The sequence below is a fragment of the Podarcis erhardii genome, assembly GCF_964252035.2.
Source record: "Podarcis erhardii genome assembly, chromosome: 11".
NCBI classification, from domain to species: Eukaryota; Metazoa; Chordata; class Lepidosauria; order Squamata; family Lacertidae; genus Podarcis; species Podarcis erhardii.
Window position 1 is genome coordinate 6,838,795 of NC_138501.1, and position 6,546 is coordinate 6,845,340.

Consider the following 6,546-nt stretch of genomic DNA (forward strand, 5'->3'; position numbering starts at 1 on the left):
CCTGTCAACACCTTTTAGCCCAACAGTCAAGCTGAAATAAACGCACATACTATTTACTAGGCACCTGGACAACATTTAGCAAGTGTTGCCTTTTTGCATTAGGCAACTGCTTAAATGGAAACACATTTGTCTATCTTGAGCTTTATTTGCTGATCTTAAGAGAGCATGATAAACAATACTTTTGGATTCACTATCTCAGATGTCATTGCGGGTCGCAATGGAAGTCTTTTGTTGACTTCTAAGAGGTGCAATATAATAATCCAACCCTTTCTGTGCGACTAACAGACCTGGCCCTACCATGAGGCAGTTGATTTTGAGTGTTGTGGGCAGAGCTGTCCTAACCCTGCCTGGTGGGTGATCAGAGGGGCCACTACCACTTCTAAAGTCCTGTTGGCTCCTGCTGGTCAGGACAGAAGGTGAGAGAAGCCAATTTTCTTCCCCTCTTTTTTTTCTTTCTTTATCAGCTTGAGGCTGGCACAGCAGACGGGCTCATAACATGCCCTTCACCTGACATTGGGTTAGAATATGATGCAGTGGGTCCTTGGCTGGTATAGCTTTGCACCTGAAACACCCCATTTTGGGTCCTTATGCCATCTACTTCTGGCAGGAAGATTACTGGTGAGGGCCTTCACCCACCTGTAGTTATTCACCATAGAGGAGATCCTTTTCAGCAGTGGAGATCCCTCCCTGCCAGGGACCTATGCTTCACTCTGCTGTTCCCCCCACAGCCACCCACCTTAGGAAGGTTAGGTTCACTCTCAGCAGAGATGAGTTAATGTGGAATGGTGAATAGGTAACAAAACAAATTTAAATGAATCCCACTTATATGTTTAAGTGAAGTTATGCCTAGTGTGCCTTTCAGGCATGGCCAAACTTAGCCCTCCAGCTGTTTTGGGACTACGGTTCCCATCATCCATGACCACTGGTCCTGTTAGCTAGGGATGATGGGAGTTGTAGTCCCAAAACAGCTGGAGGGCCAAGTTTGGCCATGCCTGCTTAAGTAAAAGCTTATGCTATTAAGCAAGGGTTATGAAGGGGTACAGTGGCAAAAAAGAAGAAGGAAAAAATGGTGGGGGATAAAAGAGGTGGGAAATTGTGACTTCATTAGCCTTTTAGAGAGCATAATTTAAAATGGTAATTTCTCTGTGCTTCATATACTAATGTCACAGGATGTCAACATGAGAAAATATAGAACTCATGTTTCATTAACTTATGTACCAGTCCACACATGATTGTTTTCCAAAAACGCATTAGAAGCTTTTGAAAAAATAAATAAATTCTTGGTGTACTAGTCTTGTATACGGGTAAAATCAGTTTACCCTAAAATAAAGGGTAGCTCTTGTAACACCTGCAGCAGTACCTGTCAAACCCATTTCACAGGCAGATGATGGGAAATAGCAGTGCTACTTCTTGTTTGGGGTAAATGGCTATACATCCATGTTCAATTCATATGTGGTGCCAGGAAATAAATAAATAATTCTATTTCAACTGCCAAAAGGTGAGAAAATGGCAAAAACAGCCCCAAACTGCAAAAATGTTGCCAAAAGAGCTAGCAATCCCAGGAGCCTTGGCACCAACCTTTGAGGCCTATGGGGGGGTCTGGTAAATACTGCTGGTAAATGTTTTTTAAGGGTTTTTCAAGGGTTTCCAGAAGTTTAGAGAGTGTTTACAGGCTTCTCCACTATACACAATTTCATGGTCCCTAGAAACATAACCCCCATCTAAGTGGGGAGTCACCTGTATATGCTAATCATGTATAGTCAAAATTAAGTGTACAGTGCTAGTGTTTGGGAAATATCCTTCCTTGTTTATATCCTACATAATGTAAATGTTTCAGTGGGAAGTGTATAAATTCTGCAGTCTGTCCTGCTTTTCAAATGAATAAAGGCAAGCAATAAGAGAAGCCTTCATGGGATTTTTGAAATATTTGCAACAAATAGGGATAGGTGAATCAGTCAGTTTTGATTTCTCAGTTTCTCCTTTTCTACTCTTAAATTCAGTTCCCACATCTACTCATCAGTTTGATATTTAATTTTTTAAAAGCCCTCATGAATTCATCAGTGTGCTAGTGCAAATTTATCCTAATACACGTGTTTTCACATGCCTAATGTAGTCATTTGTACAAAGTAATCTTCCCTAATGTAATGCATTTTGGTGTGCTCTTTTTATTAATACATGCATTTTATACACATTTTACTTGGCTGGTGAACTGCCTAGCAAAATTTAGAGAAGTGGAAATTTCGAAGGATGGCTTTGTTTTGATTCAGTTATTGTTTTGGGAAATGCAAATTAGGTTGCTCACCTTTAAATGTGAACTCAATCAAATTTCTCTCCCATCTCCAGCAGCAAACAAACATCTCCTGGCAATTATAGATTACTGCAGGAGGAAAGGCTTTGCAGAGACCTCTTACTATCATCTCTTGGAGAGACCTGCTAGGATTAAGCAGGCTGAGGTGCTCTTCTTGGCCACAGCCTTGCCTCTGGAGATGTTTCATCCTGTGGTTCCGGAGATGGGAGTCTTAATCTCCAAAGCCAGTCATCACTTTAAGAGACACCGTGTAGATTCACAGCTGTGTAAGTTCTTGTAAAAGCCACGGAATGCAGCTGTAATAGCTAATGGATTAGTATAAACCAGAGCATCTGGGAATCTAATACTTGGGATAAGCCTTTTGAATTGCTGGGAGCAGGGATGTGTGGCACAAGTCCGGTTTGGTTTGTACCCAACACACACATCTTTACCGTTGGCTTCCTCCAAAGTCAGTGGAGTTCGCTTAAAACCTCCTGGTGACACCAGTACAGATTTTACATATCAGAAAAAACGATGGTTAAAAAGACTTCTTTTTTCTATGTATTCAAGTTTCTTACTTTTGCTTGTTGTGTTGTTTGGGTGTTCTCAGAAGGCCTTCCTACCTCTGAGATCTTCAACTTGAAATCCAGGGACCCACAAGCTAGAGGCTTCTCTAATGACAATCCAGAGAGTGGCATTTGATGGGCAAGCAGGTGTGGCATTAGTGACGAGAACCTGCTCGCCATCCGTAAATAATCAGTCTCACACCAAGATGGGTTGAAGAAATCTGAGTGCCCCAGAAGCTGCTGCAGCCAAACATTTATTGTGTGCAGAAGAAAAGATACAAATACCAAGAAGCAACTTTTCCCTCAGCTGGCAGATAAGGACAATGCCATACTCTCACACCAGGCCCACGTAGTCGATCAGGCTATGCTACGTGGACCAATCATGGGGAACGCATGAGCTGTCCACGCGTTGATCATGCTCCAAGCAATGCCTTTTGCTATGAAATCACCTTGCAGTAATAAACTTTCGCCCATGCTCTTATGTGCAAACAACCATTTCCCCACACATCAGCCCTCTGGCCAGCATGGGCATGTTATGTTGAAATTTCAACATTGCAATTGGAGCCACAGAGAGAGACAATATGCGGTGGCTGGGGCTGGTGGGAGTTATAGTTCGGAACATCTGATGGATACCAGGTCAGGGAAGGCTGGAATAATCTGCTGACACATGTTCCTGCTACTTGCTTCTTCATATTATGGCTATGTATATTTATTTTTCTTACTTTACAAGACAGCGAGGATCTCCAAATGGGTGGGTGGGTGGATGAAATAACAAACTTTATTTATTATTTTTTATGCATTTTATTTTGACAATTTATATACGCCACCTAATGACAATTATTGCACAAGAAACTGTATAAGAAACTCAATACAATTAAAATGAAAATCAGTTAAAATAATAAAATCAGAATTCAGTTAAAATGCCTGCTGGAGAAGGAGTCTTCAGAAGGCACCAGAAGTTCAGCAGGAACTGATTTTAACTTGTCAAGAATGACTTTTTAATGCTCATTTTGCATCTCAATGAAACAGATAAATATCGGTGTCACTAATATTTTGGGTTCACTTCAGTTAAATGGGGAGGTGGGAACACTGAACTCCAGGCAAATATCAAATATACAAAAATACACAAACATTGGGGAAATTTCCTAAGAGCTCAGAGCTCCTGGGGCCCCAACACTGAAAGAAGGTCTGATTTAGAAGGTCTCTGGCCTGGTACTCTCACCTGCTGGAGGGGGCATTTCTCACTGGGCATTTGGAGGGGAACTTCCAGAATTTTAAATAAAATTACCAGAGTTCTTCCTGGCCACTTAGATAATAATAAGAAGCTTTCCATAGGTGTGTTACAGATTTTATTACTATTATTATTTATTTTTTGCATTGTGATGAATTACTGTAAAAGGAGAAAGATGCATAACATCTGTTGTACATTTAAAGTGATGGGGGGATAAAACTTCATTTTTCATATGATGTGCCAAATGTCATATATCATAATATAGCCTCACTCGCTGCATACCGTCGGGCAGCTGGGAGGCAAAATGGGGAATATCCAACATCACAGTCAAAGTAAGGGGCTTACTATATGTTTACTTAAATAACTACTCTGGCAAATGTTGCTGCCTTCCTGAAATAGCTTTCCCCCTGCCCATCGGTCTCTCCAGCAGTGGAAGGGCAGCTTAGGTGGAGAGTAAGGGATTGTCCTAGGTCTGGGGCTTGGCTTAAAGAGGCCTTCAAACATCCATGGGTCTTGTGTCACTAATTGATTCTGTGGATGCTGTCACTCACCATGGCAATGTCCCACAATCGCAATATTGATGCTGTTCAGGGCAAGTGCTGGATCACTGAATCCTATGACTGTCCTACGCTGGAGGCTTCAGTCTACCCTCAATCAGCCCCCACCTGCCTTCTTTCTTACAGCTAGGGATAAAAAGATCTGTCAATTTCAGTTCCCTCAGTTTCTGATTTTCCAATTTAAAATTTAGTTCTCCACATTTCTGCAGTAATTACACACACACATAAACACACAATGAAAATTCATCTGCATTTTAGTGTGAATTTCTCCTAATAACACATTTTATATGCAGTTTTGACTAATGTACACATTTTTGCAAGCGATTTCCCCTAGCGATTCCTTTTTGTATGTTATTTTCACCAACACCATCATTTCCCCTAATGTATGTATTTTTGTAAACATTGTTTGGCCAAAGAACTGCATCACAAAATTTGGACAAATGTGAATTTTGAATGTTAGTTATGTGTTGGTTTGCATATTGTTTTGCAAAGTGTGGATTTGATAGATTTGGCTTTAAATGCATACTGAATCCAATGTCTCCTCCGTCCTTACTTACAACCCATCCGGTGGATGCCGCTGCCTGTCAGCTTCTTCCTCCTTAGTCCTAGTGTTGCCTTTTGTACAGCTCAGCAGTGAAGAGGACCAGGATGAAAGTGGAATTAGTTTGTTTGTTTTTTTAAAATAATATTTATTCCAGTTTTAAAAATTACAAAAGAAAACACTAGATTAAGCAAGAAAAAACAAGACCATGAATACAGACAAGCACAAAAAAGAATAAAAAAACCCAGAAAAATACAAGCAATTAAGAAAAAAAAGAAAAAAGGAAAGAAAAGAAAAAAACAAATCAAACCTTCCCATAACTTATTTTCCATTTGCTTATTTCCTTGACCTCCTCACACGTCCCTTTTTTGTATTCTAGTTCAATTAGATATTTCAGCAAATCCTTTCCATCTTTGTTTTTATCCCAATAATTTATCTTAACATACTGTAATTTTACACTCTCTTCTTTCACCAATTAACTATCCATTTTTACTTAATCCTTTATATCATTTCTGCTAAAACCACATAACTTCATTCCAACATCCTTCTAACATTCCTTAATTTTACAATGTTTCTGTAAATAAACTTTAAATTTCTTCCAATCTTCTTCCACCAACTCTTCTCGGTCTCGGATTCTGCCAGTCATTTCCGCCAATTCCATATAGTCCATCACCTTCATCTGCCATTCGAAAGTGGAATTAGTTTGTTCCACCTGCCATTGGCTGAGGGTAATGCCTAATGTTCGCTTCTTTGTCTTCTTCCTTCCCAGTCCCAATGGACACTAGCCACCATTGCTATCCTGATGATATCATGCTAATCTCTTTAGGGAACTACATCAACTGGAGAAATACAAGTCTTTTATCCAAGCATGTATGCCACATTTTGCTTGAATACTCCCTAGTTAGAATGGCCTCTCTCTGCCTGCTGTGTGGGCTTGTTCAAGATAACCAAAAGTTGTTTACCTGCATTTGTACATATACTTCCCCAGTTGACCTCACCTCTCTCATTCTCTCCTCCATCTGTTGTCTACCATTCTGTCAAATGTTAAAATTGTAGCCTCCTCAGGGCAGAGACCTGCTGTTTTTAATGTCACTGTGTAAAGTACCATGCATATTAATGATGGTATATAAATAATAGCAGCCAGGGTTGAACCGTGACTTCATGTCTGTACATAAAAAAAATGTTAGGTAACTACAGTGGTACCTTGGGTTACAGAAGCTTCAGGTTACAGACTTCGCTAACCCTCGGGTTAAGAACTTTGCTTCAGGATGAGAACAGAAATTGTGCAGTGGCGGTGCAGTGGCAGTGGGAGGCCCCATTAGCTAAAGTGGTGCTTCAGGTTAAGAACAGTTTCAGGTTAAGAA